Source organism: Ranitomeya variabilis, chromosome 3 (genome assembly GCF_051348905.1).
Source record: "Ranitomeya variabilis isolate aRanVar5 chromosome 3, aRanVar5.hap1, whole genome shotgun sequence".
In the NCBI taxonomy this organism is placed as follows: domain Eukaryota; kingdom Metazoa; phylum Chordata; class Amphibia; order Anura; family Dendrobatidae; genus Ranitomeya; species Ranitomeya variabilis.
Window position 1 is genome coordinate 326,291,190 of NC_135234.1, and position 25,115 is coordinate 326,316,304.

The window sequence follows — 25,115 nt, forward strand, 5'->3', positions numbered from 1 at the left end:
GCTGGAGCGATGCCGAAGTCCCCGGTAACCAGGGTAAACATCGGGTAACTAAGCGCAGGGCCGCGCTTAGTAACCCGATGTTTACCGTGGTTACCAGCGTAAAAGTAATAAAAAAAACAAACAGTACATACTTACATTCCGGTGTCTGTCCCCGGCGTTCTGCTTCTCTCCACTGTGTAAGCGCCATAGCCGGAAAGCACAGCGGTGACGTCACTGCTGTGCTCGCTTTCCGGCTGGCAGACGCTCACACAGTGGAGAGAAGCTGAGACGCTGGAGGACAGACACCGGAATGTAAGTATGTACTGTTTGTTTTTTTACGTTTACGCTGGTAACCACGGTAAACATCGGGTTACTAAGCGCGGCCCTGCGCTTAGTTACCCGATGTTTACCCTGGTTACAAGCGAACACATCGCTGGATCGCTGTCACACACAACGATCCAGCGATGTCAGCGGGTGATCAAGCGACGAAAGAAAGTTCCACACGATCTGCTACGACGTACGATTCTCAGCAGGGTCCCTGATCGCTGCTGCGTGTCAGACACTGCGATATCGTAACGATATCGCTAGAACGTCACGAATCGTACCGTCGTAGCGATCAAAATGGTACTGTGTGACAGTACCCTATGGGAGGTGTAGAGCAAAACTGACCTTGATAAGTAGAAAATGGTAGCGAAGGGAGAAGGACGCTTGTCCAGTGAATGGAGACAGAGGCTCCTAGAAGAGGTTAAGAAGGGGGAGGGGTGTGAGACCAAGAAGCGATGCTGCAATTGAAGCCAGCGGGGAGAGGAAAAAACAAACAAACACGCATACCACAAGTTTTCCAAGGTAGCTGGAAGGTACGGGAGGTCCGGGACGGCACGGACAGGGGACAGAGTCCTGAAGGCACTATGAACGAAAGGCATAACGTAAGAGTGCTAGTAATCTAAGAAGGTGCAGGAGGCTGGTCAGAAAACCAAATACCTGTGGGTCCAGCAGGAGAAAAGGCGGTAGTGTGAGGCATCGTTGGTGGCCAGCAGGTAAAATAGCAAACTGGCCGGAAGTGCAGCAGTGTGGGTGAGTGCGCGCGCACATGATGTGAGAATGAGCTTCAAGGAGGCTAGGAACGCAGCAGGCAGTGGAGCTAAGCGCTATACGATTGTGTGGACACAGCCTGGGACCGGGTGCACCGTCCGTGCACCTGACTGCTGCTCCTGCCTCCTGCCCGCTCCTCATTCTGCTTGCCGCTGTGCCTGTGCTGCCGCTGGACGCTGGCTGGACCTGTCCTGGATGGTGGACGCTTGGATGACAGCAGCCGGATCTCTTCTCATCGCCGGCCCGGAAGTGACTCGCATCCATGTTGATGGCGGCGCCGGCGGTGACTGGTGAGTATTGCAGGTGCACCTGTGTGAAAGTCAGTCCCAGCAGCAGGCCCGGCCCGGAAGTGACTCTGGCTGCGTCGTATCCATGGTGACGGACGGTCCCGACTCCCGGCGGAGGGTGAGTATTTTGGCTGCAGCTGCGCACCGTAAATGGGCCCCCCCGTCTCGCCAGGGCCCCGGCACGCCCGGGTACGCCGGGTGCTGACGCAGGCCCTGAGCACAGCAACCCGTCCGGGGGCGGTCCGGGGGCGTGGTATCCATTTTCAATTACCGGAACGCTGGCAGAGGGAAATTTTAGTAAACGGCTGCCCCGTACCGGGTCGTACCGGCTGAATCCCACCCCTGCCATTAAGCTATTCACATTTCATGTATCGCACATTTCCTTGCTTAAGTACAGTTGAGTGCAGCCATTGATCTATTTGCTGTATATAGATTAGTGATATCATCACCTCTCTACCAACTCACATTGATCACATTTGTTTATGTAAGTTTATTTATTTACATGTTATATCTTTCCATCATTGCAGTTACTTACTGAATCTAAACACTTTTGCTTTTTCTGCATATCCTACATTTTTGAGCTTTACAGTTTGTACGGTTTTTAAAGTCTTAAAGCATCGTACCTCACTATCATGGACCTAAGTAGGGGATACTGGCAAATACCCCTGACCAGAGAAGCTCAGGAGAGGTCTGCTTTTATAACGCCATTCAGGCTGTTTGAGATTCTGGTGATGCCATTTGGTATGAAGAATGTCCCTAGCACCTTCCAGAAGTTGATCAATCACTTATTGGAAGGATGTGATGGTTTTGCCGTTGCTTATTTCGATGACATAGGCATTTTTAGTAATTCTTGGGAAGAACACCTCGTACATCTTTCTCAGGTGTTGCAAAGGCTTAAAACTGCAGGTCTTACTGTTAAGCCAGTGAAGTGTCAGGTAGCCATGCGGTAAGTACAATACCTAGGACACCGGGTGGGGGGAGGACTGTTAAAACCCGAGCCAGGGAAGGTAGAAGCCATTACAGCCTGGTCCACCACACGAACCAAGAAGCAGGTACTGTCCTTCCTGGGTATGGCTGGCTACTATAGGAGGTTTGTAGCAAACTACAGTGCTCTGGCCAAACCGTTAACTGATCTGACCAGGAAGAAACTTCCCAAAATTGTCTCCTGGAGTCCTCAGTGTGAGGAATCATTTTCTGCCCTAAAGTCGGCATTGGTTAGTTCACCTGTCCTTCAGGCTCCAGATTTCACTCGCCGGTTTGTAGTGCAGACAAATGCCAGCACCTATGGGCTAGGTGCAGTTCTCAGCCAGGTGAACCAACAAGGAGAGGAGCACCCAATTCTTTACCTAAGCAGGAAACTCCTGTGAAGAGAAGTGGCTTATGCTACCATTGAAAAGGAATGTTTGGCAATTGTGTGGGCTCTGCAGAAGCTGCAACCATACCTCCATGGACGCAACTTCACCGTGATCACAGATCATGAATTCATGATCCATTGAGTTGGCTCAACAGAGTAGTTGGGGACAACGGGAAATTGCTTAGATGGAGTCTGATATTTCAACAATATGCTTTCACAATTCAGCATAAGAAAGGAATTGATCATGGCAATGCTGATGGCCTATCTCACCAAGATGGGGTGGAACCAGATACGTGCTCGGGAGCTGACCTGTTAGTCAACCCCCATGCACGTTCATAAGGAGGAAGGTGTGGTGGAATATGTATACATATATACAGTATGGGTGCAGTGAACCATGTATAGGTTTATTGTGTGACTAGTAATAATGTAACATCTGTCCTGAAGGCTGCAGGTCTCACCCAGGTGTTAACATGTATTTTCCTGAGACAGCAGACTTATCTCTCCAATCTAACCAAGGGGTCGTGCTGGGAACCAAGAAGAAAGGGAAATATTTAGAATTGAGAGTCCTCAGTCCTTGGGAACCAAGAAGAAAGGGAACATTTGACATCTCCTAGCTCTTTGGAAGAGAGATGTCAATTGCAGCTTGACACTGTCTATCTGTGGGAACTTTTACACAGGGAGTCTCGGAGCAAATGGTATGTTCATTGGGGGAGCAGCCGCGGTCCAATCAAAAACAAGCAGTTATGGTGTTGGCCTGAGGGGCTGATCTGGAAGTCTGACCTCCAGAGTAAATCTATAAATTAGGCCTGTATACATAGAATCATGTTCACATATGAGGGCAGCCTGGGAAGCTGATGTGTTCCACCAATTCCATATTCACACCCCCTCAGGGAGCAGGAGCAGACTACAAGATAGATAAGTTTTCTCCTGTTTATTTTATACTGTTTTGCATACCTGAATGTCTTTTTATTACCATATTTTTATACCTTTTTCTCACTGTAAGGGCTGAATCTTTTTGTATTAAAGCATAAAACTTTCACAAGTTGAACCTTGAATGTGCTAAAGAATCCATAGCCTTAAACTGTGTGATAGTCTTATGAGTGGCAGACAGTAGTAGTATATTTCTGGGACTCATCGCCTGTGTATTCGGTGAGTGGTGGCAGCATGTATGAGCGGGTGTGTGGCCTGGATCCGTGTGTGATTGAATGCTGGACTGAGAGTAGGGAGATAGAGCAGCAAGAGACACCAGGACGATAAACAATCCAACAAGATTTATTGGAACAGGGAACTGGGATAACACAAATGAAAGTAATTCTGCAGTGTCCGTAATGAGTCCACAATGAGTCCATACTGAGTCCACACAAAGGGAGCAGATCCGGAGGCACCATCTGGCAATCCGACGCCAAGGAAATAGCAATAGTCCTTGAGTGAATTTAATAGATCCAGCAGATGAGGGCACAACACAGTCCCACGTGGCAACTTTTAACTTTTTTCATGACTATGAAAATTGTACATTCACACTGAAGGCATCAAAACTATGAATTAACACGTGGAATTATATACTTAACAAAAAAGTGTGAAATGATTATTTCAGCAGTGGCAGGAACAAGAACTAAAAGAGTCACCTTGTCAGAATGCAGCATTAGCGCTGCACAAGGTGGCTCTTTCAGTTACAAACACCTGGGGGGGTGACAGGTTCCCTTTAATTCATGGGAATGGGATATACACTAGCAGTTTTCTAAAAGATGGTTTTACCATGTATATTATATTTGTTACCTACAGTACTTATACCCTTCTTAAGAAAAAAACTGCAAAATAAGTTTGAGCAAGGTTTTAAGGTAGATAAGAAGCCCAAAATTAAATATACAGTTTTGATACACAAATGGCATCAAGAATGGTGATTAGTGATGAGCGAGTATATGTAGCAACCAGGCAACCCCCACACGTACTCAGGCTGGCTAGCAGCAGTAAATCATGCAGCTGCGTCAACAAAAACTAAATCTCTGAGCAGTTACAAATACCCGGAGACCACCCGAGCCTGCTCAGGAAAACCTGAGCAACGAGTACACTCGCTCATCACTAATGGTGTTTCCAAATGTTAAGAGGGATCTGCTGCAATTACAGACATTAATTTGGTTATGGAACCAGTGGTCCAACCATTTCTCCAATGTGTCCCGGAAGGCGTTCTTCAACAAGACAACTACAGGCTGCATATTGTTCGTACCACTGTGAGCAGTCTGTGTGGTCCATGCTACCATGACCTGCAACATCTCTGGACTTATCATTGGTCAGCAATTGCAAAGTAAGCTGCCAGCAGTGGATCTTGATGATTTCTGTTCCCCAGTGTATTTAGTGTGAAGAACATTCCTCAGACATCCATTAATAAATAATTTCATTGATAGCATGCCAAGGTATGTAAGTTCATGAATTTCTGCACGTGGTGCTCATATTCAATACTGAATAAATTGAGATGTTTTGAAAATGTTCCTTCCATTTTTCCATAATTTGCATATCAATAACATGTCTAGCAATCTGTGATTTGCATAATTCCATGACTTTTCTTTCCTTGTGTTTCAACTTTAATGTTGATAAGTGTATGTCTGTAATCAGTTCTAAGTTTCGTTTATTCCCTTAAAAAGTGACTGTCAGCCATCTCATCTATCAAATAAATCTCCAGCAGTTCTGGTCACTGAGAACCGTCAAAATATTTCTCAGATGTCATCTTACTTTCAAAGTAGACTGTTTCAGACAATTGTTATGCAGGCACACACTGGAGAGGCTATGAACTCTGAGGCACATATCTACATACTTGGTGGAAACACCCTCATGTTTGTGCATCTTGGAAGGAAATTATTTAATTTATAGGTACTTCCATTCACCCACAACTTTCTCCTTATACATTCCTGCTGTCTATTTTATTGGAGTTTATCTCATCCAGACACTTTGTAGTTCTTCTAGCACATATAATTTTAGCTGCTGGAAATGTAATAGCTAGATCCTGGAAACTTAATAAAACTTTTACCCTGGGTGAGTTAAAAACTTTGGTTAATTTTAACTTTGAAATAGAAAAAATGACAGTTTCACTCTCATGAGAATTACTTAATAGGGAGAATTTGATTTTTCTAGTCTTTATTTGATTCCCAATAAATATTGCATATAAAGAACAAAATGAATATACAATATTGTTAAAAAGAAGATTAAAAAATAAACCACCACTAACACTTAAAGTTCAAATCACACCCTTTTCAAATTTCTGAAATTAAAAAATGGAAAACAAAAGCATTACAAATTAAGCATTTTGATTTCACTGCATCTTTAAAACCTTTAAAAATATAAATCATAGTTCTTATCCTGTGTATTGACTGCTGCAAAAACAATAAAAACACTAGATAATTCTTTTGTTTATGACCTCATCTCATCAAAGCGATCCGAAATTACCCCTAAAAGTCCCACAAAATAGCACCAATAGAAACTTTTTTGCCTCACAAAAATATATGCTGCAGCGAAAAATGGCAACACAAGTAAATTTTTTTTGCTAGTACTTGTATATAATCAAGTCTAAGAGGGAATTAATTAAAGTGATTCTGACAGCTGATACATGCTTCCGATCTTGGGCAGTATGTATGAGGCACTGGCTGTATGAACTCAGCTGTTCATACACTGTGGCATTTCAGAGAAAAACATACTGTATTTTTCGGACTATAACACACACCGGACCATAAGACGCAACTAGGTTTCAGAGGAGGAAATTAGAAACAAAATTTGAAGCAAAAAATGTGGTCAGGTCTATACTTAATATCCCCCATCCTGGCATGCATGGCTCCCTTATCTCTATCCTGGTATGCAGGGCCCCCATCTCTGTACTGGAGTGCATGGTCCGCTCATCCTCATCTTGGTATGCAGGGCCCCATCTCTGTCCTGGTATGCATGGCCCATCCTTATCCTGGTAGGATTGACCCCAACCCCATCCTGGTATGCAGGGAACCATCCTTATCCTGGTATGCAGGGCCTCCATCTCCATCCTGGTATTCAGCGTCTAACTGGAGCACCTTGGGCCCACCAGAGAAAATCATTCTTGGTGCCTACTATGTAGCTATATAGAAATAAATACAAGACCACCGATTGTGCGGTAAAACACGCTAAAATCAGGGTACAATATAAGGTAGTACACATCTTAATTATGTAGCAGGGGTTGGGGTAGCCCCCTCATAGAATATGAAGTAGCCCCCTCATAGAATATAATGCAACCCTCATATAGTATAATGCAGCCCCCTAGTAGAATATAATGCAGCCCCCCTCTTAACCCCTCTACCACCTCCATCATTGTTCTGTCCCTCCACCCCTTCATTGTCCTCATCACTAACCCCATCATTGCCGTCTCACCCACCACTCCATCATTGCCCTTTCCATCATCTCCATCATTGCCTTCTCCCCCACCACCCCCATCATTGCCCTTTCCACCACATCTATCATTGCTTTCTCTCCCCACCAATCCCATCATTGCCCTCTCCATCTCCTCCATCATTGCCTCTTTACCAACCACCTCTATCATTGCCTTCTCCCTCACCATCCCCATCATTGCCCTTTCCACCACCACTAATTGTTTTCTCCCCCACCACCCACACCATTGCCCATTCCACCACCTCCATCATTGCCTCCTGCTCCACCACCCCATTGTCCTTTCAACAAACACCATCATTGCCTTCTCCCCCACCACCTCCATCATTGCTTTCTTCCCCACCACCCCATCATTGCCCTTTCCATCTCCTCCATCATTGCCTTCTCACCCACCACCCCATCATTGCCCTTTCCACTACCTCTATCATTGTTTTATCCCCCACCACCCACATGATTGCTCTTTCCACCACCTCCATCATTGCCTCCTCCCCCACCATCTCCATCGTCCTTTCCATCCCCCACATCATTGCCCTCTCCACCACCTACAAACACACACACCTCTCTGCAAGTTCCCCCACAGACAGACACACACACACCTCTCTGCATGTTCCCTCACAGCCACACACACAGCACCACTCACCTCTATGTCCGTTCCCCAGCAGCATCTTCATTGCCGGTAGCTTCCTCTCCGGCATAGCTGCGCATTGAATGATGACATCATCCAGCCATGCTGCTGTATCAGACAGGAAGTTCCACTGCCATTTTCTCCTGTAGGCAGCAAAGCTGCAAGCATCATTCCCTGCCCTCAGCGTTAGCCAACTGCAGGTCCCCCCTCCACCTCTGGTGCAGCCGCACTGGCTTTACATGCAGTATGTTAGCTGCAGCCTGCAGCTAATGCTGCCAGCTATTACAGTGAAATCAATATTCACCCCTTACCACTCCGATGGGGGGCATGGGGAAGAGTGAATATTCATTTCTCTTTAGCAGCGGGGACAGGCTTCTGCCTCCTGTCTCCCGCTGCTGTTCTGCTTGGATCGGGCGGGCCCCCTGACTCAAAGGTCCCATAGCAGCTGCATGGTGTGCCGCTATTAACAACGCTCCACTGGCTGGGGGACCCTGGAGCAATGGGAGCCCTAGGCAGCTGCTGGCCCTGTATGCCAGCAGGTGTCAGTGCCTGGGCCCACCAGAGAATCCTCCAGTTCTCCGGTGGGCCAGTCTGACCCTGCTAGCATGTATGGCCCCAATCACTATCCTGGTATGCAGGGACCCCCATCTGCATCCTGGTATACATGGCTCTATCCTTATACTGGTATGATTGGCCCCATAACCATCCTGTTATGTGTGGCCCCATCCTTATCCTGGTATGATTCGCCACTCCCCATCCTAGTATGCATGACCCCTTCCTTATCCTAGTTTGATTGGCCTCAATCCCTATCCTGGTATGCAGGGACCCGATCTACGTCCTGGTATGCATGGCCCCATCCTTATCCTGGTATGATTGGTCCCAATCCCTATCCTGGTATGCAGGGACCCCATCTCCATCCTGGTATGCATGGCCCCATCCTTATCCTGGTATGCATGGCCCCATCTTTATCCTGGTATGATTGGCCCCAATCCCTATCCTGGTATGAAGGAGCTCCATCTCCGACCTGGTATGCATGCCCCCATCCTTATCCTGGTATGATTGGCCTCAATCCCTATCCTGGTATGCAGGGACCCCTTCTCCATCCTGGTATGCATGGCCCCATCCTTATCCTGGTATGCATGGCTCCATTCTTATTCTGGTATGCATGGTGCCATCCTTATCCTAGTATGCATGGCTCCATCCCTATCCTGGTATGCATGGCCCCATACTTATCCTGGTATGATTGGCCCCAATCCCTATCATGGTATACAGGGCCCCATCTCCATCCTTGTAGGCATGGCCTCATCCTTATCTTGGTATGATTTACCCCTTCCCCATCCTGGTATGTATGACCTCCAGCAGGAAAAAACATTCTTACCTTCTCTGTGCACCCTCGCAGCATTCTGCTCCGGTGCCAGCTGCTACTTTATAATTGTAAGCAGCACATGGCAGGGATGTCATGCACTGCTTACAAGGCGCCGAGGACAGCTGTCAGAATACTCATTGTTCTCCATGCCAGGACTGTGTGTGTGGAGTGCAGTGAGTATTCATTGCTCTTTAGTGAGCACAGTGTCAGCTGCAGCCGCCGGGTTCCTGCAGCTGTCGAGCTTTCACGTGTGCCGCTACTAAGGGGAAGAAATATTTATTACATTCCACGCCTATGGGAGTGGAATGCAGTGAATATTCAATACCTTAAGTAGCCAACACACTCGAACGCTAGGCAGCTGCAAGGAGCAGGCTGCTGCGGATAGCACTGTGCTTGCTATTAACCCCTTAGTGATCAATCCAATTTTGTACTTAACCACTTAACCCCCGGAGTTTTTTTTGTTTTTGTTTTTCGCTCCCCTTCTTTCCAGAGCCATGAGTTTTATATTTTTCTGTCCATATAGCCATGTGAGGGCTTATTTTTTGCAGGCCGAGTTGTACTTTTGAACGATACCATTGGTTTTACCATGTCATGTAACAGAAAACGGGAAAAAAATTCCAAGTGAGATGAAATTGCAAAAAAAGTGCAATACCACACTTTTATGCTAGGTTCACTAAATGCTAAAACTGACCTAATGATACTCCAGGTCATTGCGAGTTCATAGACACCAAACATGTCTAGGTTTTTTTTTTATCCAAGTGGTGAAAAAAATTCCAAAATTTGCTAAAAAAAAATTAATTGTGCCATTTTCCAATACCCGTAGCTTGTCCATTTTTTGTGATCTTGGGTCGGGTGAGGGCTTATTTTTTTGCATGCCGAGCTGAAGTTGTTAATAATACCACTTTGTGCAGATACGTTCTTTTGATTGCCTGTTATTGCATGTTAATGCAATGTCGCGGTGACCAAAAAAAGTAATTTTGGCGTTTTGATTTTTTTCTCGCTACGCCGTTTAGCGATCAGGTTAATTATTTTTTTTTTCTTGATAGATCGGGCGATTCTGAACCCGCCAATACCAAATATGTGTAGGATTGATTTAATTTTTAATTTTTTTTATTATGATTGGGGCGAAAGGGGGGTGATTTGAACTTTTATATTTTTTTAAACACATTTTTTTTTGGCATGCTTCAATAGCCTCTATAGGAGGCTAGAAGCATGCACTACATGATCGCCTCTGCTACATAGAGGTGAAGCACAGATCACCTCTATGTAGCAGAAATGCAGCATTGCTTTGAGCGCTGACCACAGGGTGGCGCTCACAGCAATCTGCCATCAACAATCATAGAGGTCTCAAGGAGACCTCAGGTTGTTCTGGCAATGCACTGATGACCCCCCCCCCCTGATCATTGTTAAATGCCGCTGTCAGAGTTTGACAGCGGCATTTAACTAGTTAATGGGTGTGGGCGGATGGCGATTCCCATTGTGGCCACATTTCAGCTTTTGATAACAGCTGACATGTCGCGGCTTTGAGGTGGGCACACCGCTGGAGCCCACCTGAAAGCGGGGGAATCTGCCAGCTGATGTACTATCCCGTCAGCTGGCAGAAAGGGGTTAATGGCTAAGCCAAATTTTACAATTCTGACCACTGTCACTTTATGAGGTTATAGCTCTGGAACACTTCAACAGATTCCACTGATTCTGCAACTGTCTTTTCGTGACATATTGTACTTCATGTTAGTGGTAATATTTCTTTGATATGACTTGCGTTTATGAAAAAAAGCTGAAATTTGGCAAAAATTTAGAAAACTTTGCAATTTTCAAAGTTTTCATTTTGTAACCTTAAATCAGCGAGTCATGTAAAACAAAATAGTTAACTAGATGGGCATTTCCTGAAGGAAATACATGGTGCTTGAACAGCGCTGCCAGCTGCCAATGAACATCAGGAGCATGTCTGGCATTCAGGGCCCTGCCCCAGGGTAGCCATTTTGGCATACAGGAATCCTTGGTAGCCACTTTGGTGCACACAGCTTCTTGGTGGCCACTTTGGCCACATCCCCCTATATACAAACACCACTCATATATACAGACATTCCCCTTATATACAGACATCCCTCTTATATACAAACATCCCCCTTATATACAAACATCCCCCTTATATACAGACATCCCCTATATACAGACATCCCCCTTATATACAGACATCCCCCTTTTATAGAGACACCCACCCTATATAGGGACAGCCCCTTTATACACAGAAATCCCCCTGTATACAGACATCCCCCTTATATACAGACATCCCACTTATATAGACATCCCCCTTATATACAGACATCCCCCTTATATACACACATCCCCATTATATAAAGACATCCCCCATATATACAGACATCCCCCTATATACAGACATCCCCCTATATACAGACACCCCCTTACATACAGACATCCCCCTTACATGCAGACATCCCCCTATATACAGACATCCCCCTTATATACAGACATCACCCTTATATACAGACATCCCCCTTATATAGAGACACCCCCTTATACACAGACATCCCCCTATATACAGACATCCCCTTATATACAGGCATACCCCTATATACAGACGTCCCCCTTATATACAGACATCCCCCTACATACAGACATCCCCCTTATATAGACTTCCCCTTTATATACAGACATCCCCCTTATATACAGACATCCCCTTATATACAGACATCCCCTTATATACAGACATCCCCACTATATAAAGACATCCCAATTATATCCCCCTATATACAGACATCCTCCTATTTACAGACATCCCCCTTATATGCCGACATCCCATATATGCAGACATCCCCCTCATATACAGACATCCCCCATATTTATAGACATCCCCCTTATATACATACATCCCCCTTATATACAGACATCCCCCTATATACAGACATCCCCCTCATATACAGACATCCCCCATATTTATAGACATCCCCCTTATATACAGACATCCCTCTTATATACAGACATCCCCCTTATATACAGACATCCCCCTATATACAGACATTCCCCTATATACAGACATCCTCCTTATATACAGACACCTGTCATGATTCTCAATGGCGAGAGAACATAGCCCAGCATATATGAGAACTAGCTCTTGGAAGATGGAAACTATACTGACCATGAACTAAACCTGCCGCACAACTAGAAGTGGCCGGGTAGCATGCCTACGTTTTTTTATCCCTAGATGCCCAGCGCCAGCCGGAGAACTACCTAATCCTAGCAGAGGAAAAGACAGTCCTGGCTCACCTCTAGAGAAATTTTCCCAAAAGGCAGACAGAGGCCCCCACATATATTGGCGGTGATTTAAGATGAAATGACAAACGTAGTATGAAAATAGGTTTAGCAAAATCGAGGTCCGCTTACTAGATAGCATGAAGACAGAAAGGGCACTTTCATGGTCAGCAGAAAACCCTATCAAAACACCATCCAGAAATTACTTTAAGACTCTAGCATTAACTCATAACACCAGAGTGGCAATTTCCGCTCACAAGAGCTTTCCAGACACAGTAACGAAACAGCAGCTGTGAACAGGAACAAAATGCAAAAACACACAAGGACAAAAGTCCAACTTAGCTGGGAGTTGTCTAGTAGCAGGAACATGCACAGAAAGGCTACTGATTACATTGTTGACCGGCATGAAACTGACAGAGGAGCAAGGTTATATAGCGACTCCCACATCCTGATAGGAGCAGGTGAACAGAGGGGATGATGCACACAAGTTAAATTCCACAAGTGGCCACCGGGGGAGCCCAGAATCCAATTTCACAACAGTACCCCCCCCTCAAGGAGGGGGCACCGAACCCTCACCAGAACCACCAGGGCGATCAGGATGAGCCCTATGAAAGGCACGGACAAGATCGGAGGCATGAACATCAGAGGCAGTGACCCAAGAATTATCCTCCTGACCGTATCCCTTCCATTTGACCAGATACTGGAGTTTCCGTCTGGAAACACGAGAGTCCAAGATCTTTTCCACAACGTACTCCAACTCACCCTCAACCAACACCGGAGCAGGAGGCTCAACGGAAGGCACAGCTGGTACCTCATACCTGCGCAACAATGACCGATGAAAAACATTATGAATCGAAAAGGATGCAGGGAGGTCCAAACGGAAGGACACAGGGTTAAGAATCTCCAATATCTTGTACGGGCCGATGAACCGAGGCTTAAACTTAGGAGAAGAAACCCTCATAGGGACAAAACGAGAAGACAACCACACCAAGTCCCCAACACAAAGCCGAGGACCAACACGACGACGGCGGTTGGCAAAAAGCTGAGTCTTCTCCTGGGACAACTTCAAATTGTCCACCACCTGCCCCCAAATCTGATGCAACCTCTCCACCACAGCATCCACTCCAGGACAATCCGAAGATTCCACTTGACCGGAGGAAAATCGAGGATGAAACCCCGAATTACAGAAAAACGGGGACACCAAGGTGGCAGAGCTGGCCCGATTATTGAGGGCGAACTCCGCCAAAGGCAAAAAAACAACCCAATCATCCTGATCCGCAGACACAAAACACCTCAAATATGTCTCCAAGGTCTGATTAGTCCGCTCGGTCTGGCCATTAGTCTGAGGATGGAAAGCAGACGAAAAAGACAAATCTATGCCCATCCTAGCACAGAATGCCCGCCAAAATCTAGACACAAATTGGGTCCCTCTGTCAGAAACGATATTCTCCGGAATACCATGCAAACGAACAACATTTTGAAAAAACAGAGGAACCAACTCGGAAGAAGAAGGCAACTTAGGCAAGGGAACCAGATGGACCATCTTAGAGAAACGGTCACACACCACCCAGATGACAGACATCTTCTGAGAAACAGGCAGATCCGAAATAAAATCCATCGAGATGTGCGTCCAAGGCCTCTTCGGGATAGGCAAGGGTAACAACAATCCACTAGCCCGAGAACAACAAGGCTTGGCCCGAGCACAAACGTCACAAGACTGCACAAAGCCTCGCACATCTCGTGACAGGGAAGGCCACCAGAAGGACCTTGCCACCAAATCCCTGGTACCAAAGATTCCAGGATGACCTGCCAACGCAGAAGAATGAACCTCAGAGATGACTCTACTGGTCCAATCATCAGGAACAAACAGTCTACCAGGTGGGCAACGATCAGGTCTATCCGCCTGAAACTCCTGCAAGGCCCGCCGCAGGTCTGGAGAAACGGCAGACAATATCACTCCATCTTTAAGGATACCTGTGGGCTCAGAATTACCAGGGGAGTCAGGCTCAAAACTCCTAGAAAGGGCATCCGCCTTAACATTCTTAGAACCCGGTAGGTAAGACACCACAAAATTAAACCGAGAGAAAAACAACGACCAGCGCGCTTGTCTAGGATTCAGGCGCCTGGCAGACTCAAGGTAAATTAAATTTTTGTGGTCAGTCAATACCACCACCTGATGTCTGGCCCCCTCAAGCCAGTGACGCCACTCCTCAAAAGCCCACTTCATGGCCAAAAGCTCCCGATTCCCAATATCATAATTCCGCTCGGCGGGCGAAAATTTACGGGAAAAAAAAGCACAAGGTCTCATCACGGAGCAGTCGGAACTTTTCTGCGACAACACCGCCCCAGCTCCGATTTCAGAAGCGTCGACCTCAACCTGAAAAGGAAGAGCAACATCAGGCTGACGCAACACTGGGGCGGAAGAAAAGCGGCGCTTGAGCTCCCGAAAGGCCTCCACAGCATCAGGGGACCAATCAGCAACATCAGCACCCTTCTTAGTCAAATCAGTCAATGGTTTTACAACATCAGAAAAACCAGCAATAAATCGACGATAAAAGTTAGCAAAGCCCAAAAATTTCTGAAGACTCTTAAGAGAAGAGGGTTGCGTCCAATCACCAATAGCCTGAACCTTGACAGGATCCATCTCGATGGAAGAGGGGGAAAAAATGTATCCCAAGAAGGAAATCTTCTGAACCCCAAAAACACACTTAGAACCCTTCACACACAAGGAATTAGACCGCAAAACCTGAAAAACCCTCCTGACCTGCTGGACATGAGAGTCCCAGTCATCCGAAAAAATCAGAATATCATCCAGATACACAATCATAAATTTATCCAAATAATCGCGGAAAATGTCATGCATAAAGGACTGGAAGACTGAAGGGGCATTTGAAAGACCAAAAGGCATCACCAAATACTCAAAATGGCCCTCGGGCGTATTAAATGCGGTTTTCCACTCATCCCCCTGCTTGATTCGCACCAAATTATACGCCCCACGGAGATCAATCTTAGAGAACCACTTGGCCCCCTTTATATGAGCAAACAAATCAGTAAGCAGTGGTAACGGATATTGATATTTAACCGTGATTTTATTCAAAAGTCGATAATCAATACACGGCCTCAAAGAGCCGTCTTTCTTAGACACAAAGAAAAAACCGGCTCCTAAGGGAGATGACGAAGGACGAATATGTCCCTTTTCCAAGGACTCCTTTATATATTCTCGCATAGCAGCGTGTTCAGGCACAGACAGATTAAATAAACGACCCTTAGGGTATTTACTACCCGGGATCAAGTCTATGGCACAATCGCACTCCCGGTGCGGAGGTAGTGAACCAACCTTGGGTTCTTCAAAAACGTCACGAAAGTCAGACAAGAATTCAGGAATCTCAGAGGGAATAGATGATGAAATGGAAACCAAAGGTACGTCCCCATGAGTTCCTTTACATCCCCAGCTTAACACAGACATAGCTCTCCAGTCGAGGACTGGGTTATGAGATTGCAGCCATGGCAATCCCAGCACCAAAACATCATGTAGATTATACAGCACCAGAAAGCGAATAACCTCCTGGTGATCCGGATTAACACGCATAGTCACTTGTGTCCAGTATTGTGGTTTATTACTAGCCAATGGGGTGGAGTCAATCCCTTTCAGAGGTATCGGAGCCTCCAATGGCTCCAAATCATACCCACAGCGTTTGGCAAAGGACCAATCCATAAGACTCAAAGCAGCGCCATAGTCGACATAGGCGTCCGCGGTAATAGATGACAAAGAACAAATCATGGTCACAGATAGAATAAACTTAGACTGTAAAGTGCTAATTGAAACAGACTTGTCAGGCTTCTTAGTACGCTTAAAGCATGCTGATATAACATGAGTTGAATCACCACAATAGAAGCACAACCCATTTTTTCGTCTAAAATTCTGCCGCTCGCTTCTGGACAGAATTCTATCACATTGCATATTTTCTGGCGTTTTCTCAGTAGACACCGCCAAATGGTGCACAGGTTTGCGCTCCCGCAGACGCCTATCGATCTGAATAGCCATCGTCATGGACTCATTCAGACTCGCAGGCACAGGGAACCCCACCATAACATCCTTAATGGCATCAGAGAGACCTTCTCTGAAAATCGCCGCCAGGGCGCACTCATTCCACTGAGTAAGCACAGACCATTTGCGGAATTTTTGGCAGTATATTTCAGCTTCATCTTGCCCCTGAGACAAGGACATCAAGGCCTTTTCCGCCTGAAGCTCTAAATGAGGTTCCTCATAAAGCAACCCCAAGGCCAGAAAAAACGCATCCACATTGAGCAACGCAGGATCCCCTGGTGCCAATGCAAAAGCCCAGTCTTGAGGGTCGCCCCGGAGCAAGGAAATTACAATCCTGACCTGCTGTGCAGGGTCTCCGGCAGAGCGAGACTTCAGGGACAAAAACAATTTGCAATTATTTTTAAAATTTTGAAAGTGAGATCTATTCCCCGAGAAGAATTCAGGCAAAGGAATTCTAGGCTCAGACATAGGTGCATGAACAACAAAATCTTGCAAATTTTGTACCTTTGTGGCGAGATTATTCAAACCTGTAGCTACACTCTGAAGATCCATTTGAAACAGGTGAACACAGAGCCATTCAAGGATTAGAAGGAGAGGAAGAGAGGAAGGCTGCAGTATAGGCAGACTAGCAAGAGATTCAATTAAGAGCACACTCAGAACTAGAGGGAAAAAAAAAAAAAAAATTGTAGCAGACTTCTTTTTTTCTCTCCTTTCTCAGCCAGTAATTTAACCCTTTTTTGGGCCGGTCAAACTGTCATGATTCTCAATGGCGAGAGAACATAGCCCAGCATATATGAGAACTAGCTCTTGGAAGATGGAAACTATACTGACCATGAACTAAACCTGCCGCACAACTAGAAGTGGCCGGGTAGCATGCCTACGTTTTTTTATCCCTAGATGCCCAGCGCCAGCCGGAGAACTACCTAATCCTAGCAGAGGAAAAGACAGTCCTGGCTCACCTCTAGAGAAATTTTCCCAAAAGGCAGACAGAGGCCCCCACATATATTGGCGGTGATTTAAGATGAAATGACAAACGTAGTATGAAAATAGGTTTAGCAAAATCGAGGTCCGCTTACTAGATAGCATGAAGACAGAAAGGGCACTTTCATGGTCAGCAGAAAACCCTATCAAAACACCATCCAGAAATTACTTTAAGACTCTAGCATTAACTCATAACACCAGAGTGGCAATTTCCGCTCACAAGAGCTTTCCAGACACAGTAACGAAACAGCAGCTGTGAACAGGAACAAAATGCAAAAACACACAAGGACAAAAGTCCAACTTAGCTGGGAGTTGTCTAGTAGCAGGAACATGCACAGAAAGGCTACTGATTACATTGTTGACCGGCATGAAACTGACAGAGGAGCAAGGTTATATAGCGACTCCCACATCCTGATAGGAGCAGGTGAACAGAGGGGATGATGCACACAAGTTAAATTCCACAAGTGGCCACCGGGGGAGCCCAGAATCCAATTTCACAACAGACACCCCCCTTATATACAGACACCCCCTTATATACAGACATCCCCCTATATACAGACATTCCCCTTATATACAGACATCCCCCGTATATACAGCCATCCCCCTATATACAGACATCCCCCTTATATACAGACATCCCCCTATATACAAACACCCCCCTTATATACAGACACCCCCCTTATATACAGACACCCCCCTTATATACAGACACCCCCCTTATATACAGACATCCCCCTTATATACAGACATCCCCCTTATATACAGACATCCCCCTTATACACGGGGCTAAGGGCGCACTTACTTTTGCACACGGGGCCTGGGGCGCACTTACTTTTCACACACGGGGCCGGGGGGCACTCACTTTTCACACACAGGGCCAGAGGGGCACTTACTTTTCACACACGGGGCCGGGGGGCACTTACTTTTCACACACGGGGCCGGGGGGCACTTACTTTTCACACACGGGGCCGGAGGGGCACTTACTTTTCACACACGGGGCCGGGGGGCACTTACTTTTCACACACGGGGCCGGGGGGCACTTACTTTTCACACACGGGGCTGGGGGGGGCACTTACTTTTCACACACGGGTCGAGAGGGTGTCATAGTCACTTTATTCTGATGTTTGACTTTGATAAATGATCATGTCCTAAAATGGACACCGTACATTTGCATAGCTGCCATCTTTGGAAGGTCAAGTTGGGGGTAATGGAAAGTTCGCCATTATTTCCTATGGGAAATTTTTTTTTTAAAATGCGATTTTTAAAAAAACTACATATCGGATCGACTATAAAAGTCATAGCACACCTGTCCCCACTGAGGCCTTCGAAACGCCGCCTGAACGGGGTCTCTGCGCCAAGCGGTTCGGGCCGCATTAATTGCGGAAAACGCGGAGAAGAATAATAAAATATAAGAAATCGGATTACAATATGTTGCTTGAACCTAGCAGGTTCAAGCACCATAATAAATAACACTTCCTACATGTCAGCTTTACATCAAAACAATTTTGGAGTCATCATTTTTTTGTTATGACGTTATAAGGGTTAAAAGTTGAGTAGCGATGTCTCATTTTTCCAACAAAATTTACAAAACCATTTTTTAAGGCCATATGCACACGGATCCGCAGCGTTTTTGATGCTGCAGATTTGCAGCAGTTTCCTATGCGGTTTACAGTACCATGTAAACCTATGGAAAAACCAATCCGCTGTGCACATGATGTGGAAAAAAAATGTGCGTAAACGCAGCATTGTTTTTTCCGCAGCATGTCAATTCTTTGTGCGGATCTGCAGCGTTTCTGCAGCCATAGACTTGCATTGAGTCGGGCACATCCGCAGCAAAACCGCAGATGTAAAAAAGATCTGCGGTTTAGCTGCAGGTGAAAGACTGCAGATCGGGACGAGGGAAGTGTGTGGGCGGAGTGTGGTCGGTGACTGTGTGCGTGTATGTGTGTGCGGGCGGGGTAAGCGGGCTGTCAGTGGGTCTGCAGGGGTTTGTGCGGGGCTGTCGGGCATCTGTGCAGGGCTGACGGGGGTCTGCTGGGGCTGTCGGGGGTCTGCTGGGGCTGTCGGGGGTCTGTGCGGGGCTGTCGGGGGTCTGCCGGGGCTGTTGGGGGTCTGTGCGGGGCTGCCGGGGGTCTGCCGGGGCTGTCGGGGGTCTGTGCGGGGCTGTCAGGGGTCTGCCGGGGCTGTCAGGGGTCTGTGCGGAGCTGTCAGGGGTCTGCCAGGGCTGTTGGGGGTCTGTGTGGGGCTGTCAGAGGGTCTTCAGGGCTGTGGGGGGGGTCTTTGGGTGTGTGTGTGTGTGTGCGTTCAGGCATCGTCCGATGGGACTACAAGTCCCATCGGGCTATGCTTGCTACAGTGACAGTGATTGGAAGTAGTCCCATCATCCGGCTAATGTGTTGAATGTAAGAAAAAAAAAAATCACATACAGTACAGACCAAAAGTATGGACACACCTTCTCATTTAAAGATTTTTCTGTATTTTCATGACTATGAAAATTGTACATTCACACTGAAGGCATCAAAACCATGAATTAACACATGTGGAATTATATACTTAACAAAAAAGTGTGAAACAACTGAAATTATGTCTTATATTCTAGGTTCTTCAAAGTAGCCACCTTTTGCTTTGATGACTGCTTTGCACACTCTTGGCATTCTCTTGCTGAGCTTCAAAGGTAGTCAAAGGGCTTATTTTTTGCGTGCTGAGCTGGCGTTTTTCTTGATAGCATTTTGGTGCAGATACGTTCTTTTGATCGCCCGTTATTGCATTTTAATGCAATGTCGCATTTCGAATTTTTTTCTCGCTACGCCGTTTAGCGATCAGGTTAATCCTTTTTTTTATTGATAGATCGGGCGATTCTGAATGCGGCGATACCAAATATGTGTAGGTTTGATTTTTTTTTTATTGATTTATTTTGAATGGGGCGAAAGAGGGGTGATTTAAACTTTTATATATATTTTTTTTTTCACATTTTTTTAACTATTTTTTTTACTTTTGCCATGCTGCAATAGCCTCCATAGGAGGCTAGAAGCTGGAACAACGCGATCGGCTCTGCTACATAGCAGCGATCATCAGCAGAAATGCAGGGGCGCTCACAGCAGGCCGGCATCAGTTACCATAGAGGTCTCAAAGACCACTATGGTTACAATGCAGAAGCATCGCTGACACCCGATCATGTGACGGTGGTCAACACTGCCGCTCATTTCCGGACGCCTGATGGTTAAATGCCGCTGTCTGCGTTTGACAGCGGCATTTAACTAGTTAATAGCGGCGGGTGAATCGCGATTTCACCCGCCGCTATTGCGGGCACATGTCAGCTGTTTAAAACAGCTGACATGTCCCGGCTTTGATGCGGGCTCACCGCCGGAGCCCTGCATCAAAGCTTGGTATCTGACCTCGGACGTACTATGACATACAGAACACACAACAGTACATACAATATACATACCGTACATACAACATACAACAGTACATACAACATACAAGATATGACATACAGCACATACAACATACAACAGTACATACAACATATGACATGCAGTACATACAACAGTACATACAACATATAACATACAACAGTGCATGCAACATACAACAGTACATACAGCATACAATATACAACAGTACATACAACAAACAACAATACATACAACATATGACATACAGCACATGCAATAGTACATACAACATATAACATACAGTACATACAACAGTACATACAACATATGACATACAGTACATACAACATACAACAGTACATACAACATACAACAGTACATACATCATACAGCAGTACATTCAACATACAACAGTACATACAACAGTACATACAACATATAACAGAACATACAACATACAACAGTACATACAATATACAGTACATACAACAGTACATACAACATATGACATACAGTACATACAACATACAACAGTACATACAACATACAGTACATACAACATACACCAGTACATTCAACATACAATACATACACTGTGTTCCAAATTATTATGCAAATAATATTTCCTCATATTTTCTCTAAATTACATATCTGAATTGCAGTCATTTTTATTTTCCAGTCATCTACTATTCTAGTATAATTGCAATGTTTTGGAACAAACTGCCTATGAAAACAGTATCTTTTTAAAAAAAATAAACACTCAAAATGCATGTTCCAAATTATTATGCACAGCAGAGTTTTCAACCCTTTTTTTTATTTTGAACAAAAAAATGGTCAATTCTGAAGTTATAAGCATTATCAGCTTATTACAAATAAAATCAAACAGTTTTCAAGTGAAAACTTTATTCTAGGTGATGTTACATTTGCACATAGGACCCCTTGTTTGAAAGAAGCTTCTGAACTCTCTCGTCCATTGAATTTGTCAGTTTTTGGATGGTTTCTGCTTCAATTGTTTTGCATGTGGACAGAATACCCTTACGCACAGCTGCAAACCTCTGAAGGACCCTGCATCTTGTTGTTCTGGGGACGTTGGAGGCACCAGCAGCTTCAAAAACTTGTCTGCTGCTATGACAAGGCATTTTTGCAGTTGCTCTTTTAACCTTAAGCAATTGCCTGTTGGAAAGAGTACTCAATTTTTCCTTATCAGCACGCACACGTGTGTGCTGGGAATCGGCTACATACTTCTTGATTGTGCCATGATCACGATGAAGTGTCTTGGCAATGTTGATTGTAGTCATGCCTTGACCTAAATACTCCACAATTTGTTGCTTCTCAGCAGCCGACACATCCTTTTTCTGTTCTATTTTGGCAAAAAATGTAGGCTGCTTAATAATGTGGAACAGCCTTTTTAAGTAGTCTTGCCTTTATTTGGACACACCTGCCAAACTAATTTGCACAGGTATCTGCAATTGCTTTCAGTGATATAAAGAGCCCTGACACACATCACCATCAATGAGTTTAAATGACAAACAAAAAAATTCTAACCTTATCACTCCTAAACTTTGTGCATAATAATTTGGAATACAGTGTATATACTGTACATACAACATACAAACATACATACATACAGTACATACAACATATATACAGACATACAGTACATACATACAGTACATGCATACAGTACATACAACACATAAATATAGACATACAGTACATACAACATAGAGTACATACTCACCATCACCTTGATCCCCGGAGCCATTGTCACCTGTAAAAAATATTAAAATAATAAACAAACAGTATACTCCCTGATCTGCAGATATCCAATTAATATGTGTGTCCCACGACAATCTCCCGTGGAGAGCAGCCACATCAGCTGATGGGACCTCTCTACAGGGGCTCCAGCAATACAATAACGGAAGGTATCCTTCTGCAATGTATTCCTCCGCCACTGTGAGAAATAGTCCCTATTCTCACTTGTGGCACTGCTGTGTGGGAAAATTCCCACGCAGCTTTACCATAAAGGGAGACCCTGAACTCAGGTGACCTCTTCAGTGATGCGCTGCAAATATAAAAGAGGAGGTTGGACAATAATGACATCACAAATCTTTTTGTTTTTTGTTCAATATTTAGCTTTCAAAAATGCATACAAAATGCATAAAAAAGCACAAAAAACGCATAAAAACCGGACAAAAAGTGCACAAAAAACTGCATCAAAACCGCATTAAAACTGCGCAAAACCGCGCAAAAAATGCATCCAAGCGCATCAAAAACGCAGCTGCGTTTCTGCCAGGAGATGCAGATTTTGTGCAGAAAATTCTGCACCCAAATCTGCAATGTGTGCACACAGTCTTAGGACCACCTCACATTTGAAGAGAGTTTGGGGGTCAATATGACAGAAAATACCCAGAAGTGACACCATTCTAAAACCTGCACCCCTCAAGGTGCTCAAAACCACACTAAAGAGGTTAATTAACCCTTCAGGTACTTCATGAAAACTAAAGCAATGTGGAATGAAAAAAATGAACATTTTACTTTGTTCACAAAAAATTTACTTTAGACCCAAACTTTTTTATTTTCACAAGGGTAACAGAAGAAAATGAGCTCAAAATTTGTTGTGCAATATCTCCTGAGTACACCAATACCCTGTATGGAGGGCAAAGCCATTGTTTGGGCACATGGCAGGGCTCAGAAGGAAAAATTGGCAAAATTGGCTGGAATCAATGGCCATGTCGTGATTGGAGACCACCCGATGTACCTAAACAGTGGAATCCCCCCAATTCTAACTCCAACCGTAACACAGCCCTAACCCCAACCCTAACCCAAACACATCCCTAGCTCTTATCCCAACCGTAACCACAACCAAGACCCAAACCACAACCCTAACCCAAAAACATCCCTATCCCTAATCCCAATCTTAACTGTAATCCCAACCAAAACCAAAATCATAGCCCTAATCACAACCCTAACACCAAAACCACCCTAACCCCATTACCACAACCCTAACCCCAACACAACTCTAACCCCAACACAACCCTAACCTCAACCCTAGCCCTAACCCCAACGCTAACCCTATCCCCAACCCTAACCATAGCTCCAACCATGGCCCCAACCCAAACCTTAGCCCAACCCTAAAGCCAGCGCCATGTCTGAAATATATTTGTCTGGTCGGCTTCCATCGAGCAGGGCGTAATGGTGGCCAACTGTCACGGCAGACTCACCGGCCGGCGGGCCATCCTCCGCAGAATAAAAAAGGGGAAAGTTGTGGAAGGGAAGCCGGATCAGACTTTCTCAATAAGCAATGTCCAGACCTCAGATGCAACAGGAAAAACATTGTTTTTACTGGAGCAGTTGATGATGATGATTACAATTCTCCACAGTTATTCAGTACGCTGACCCAACAGCTCCCCATGGTGCAGTGAACCCAGCTTTTTTCCAGCAATGTATAGCCGCTTTTCTCACTCCGCTGCATATAGCACCATATGTGCACTAAAACTTTTCCGGCACAGTGGCGCAGTGGTTAGCACTGCAGCCTTGCAGCGCTGGAGTCCTGGGTTCAAATCCCACTAAGGACAACATCTGCAAAGAGTTTGTATGTTCTCTCCGTGTTTGCGTGGGTTTCCTCCGGGTACTCTGGTTTCCTCCCACATTCCAAAGACATACTGATAGGGAATTTAGATTGTGAGCCCATCGGGGACAGTGATGATAATGTGTGCAAGCTGTAAAGCGCTGCGGAATATGTTAGTGCTGTATAAAAATAAAGATTATTATTATTATTATTTTCCTATCAGCCTGGACCTTGGCATCCACGGCACCTCAAGCTTAACAGGAAAGTACCTCAGTTATCTTCCCCACCGCTGACAACTAAGGATCGTGTCCAGACATCTCTCCTCTTATCCGTAACTTACGTCGTCTGGCAGTTGGGCACTTTTTGAACCATTAGGACGCTATGTCCCATGCAGCTGGACAGATTTTGCTGGAGTCCCAACAGCTACCATAGCTAAGGCACTGTCTGGCCTCCTTGATCTCCAGCACCACCCAATCCCAGGGGTGCAAGGTTGCTTCTCCTGGGCTTGGTAGTTCTCCTGCATGGGTTGCTACCCATCAGACTTTCGGTTTTAGGCTATCCAAGGTGAAAATCCACTGGGATTCTATTCTGGACATAGTTTTTATAAAATCGCCCCCTCTAGGTCCAGAATAGAATCCCAGTGGATTTTCACCTTGGATAGCCTAAAACCGAAGGGCCTAAATTCTGAACTAGAAATATACGCCTTTTAATCCCTATCTGTATTGCCCATTTAGGTACAAGTA

At 45.3% G+C, this 25,115-nt stretch overlaps 1 long non-coding RNA gene across 1 annotated transcript; it reads right to left on the reverse strand.

Annotated features, from left to right (window-relative positions):
* Positions 1-648: 648 nt before the first annotated feature.
* LOC143818204 (uncharacterized) lies at positions 649-1,403 on the reverse strand. The gene is made up of 3 exons (XR_013224380.1): positions 961-1,403; positions 811-885; positions 649-714 (listed from the first exon to the last, which is right to left on the reverse strand). It is a non-coding gene; the product is annotated as an uncharacterized LOC143818204 (long non-coding RNA).
* Positions 1,404-25,115: the final 23,712 nt, after the last annotated feature.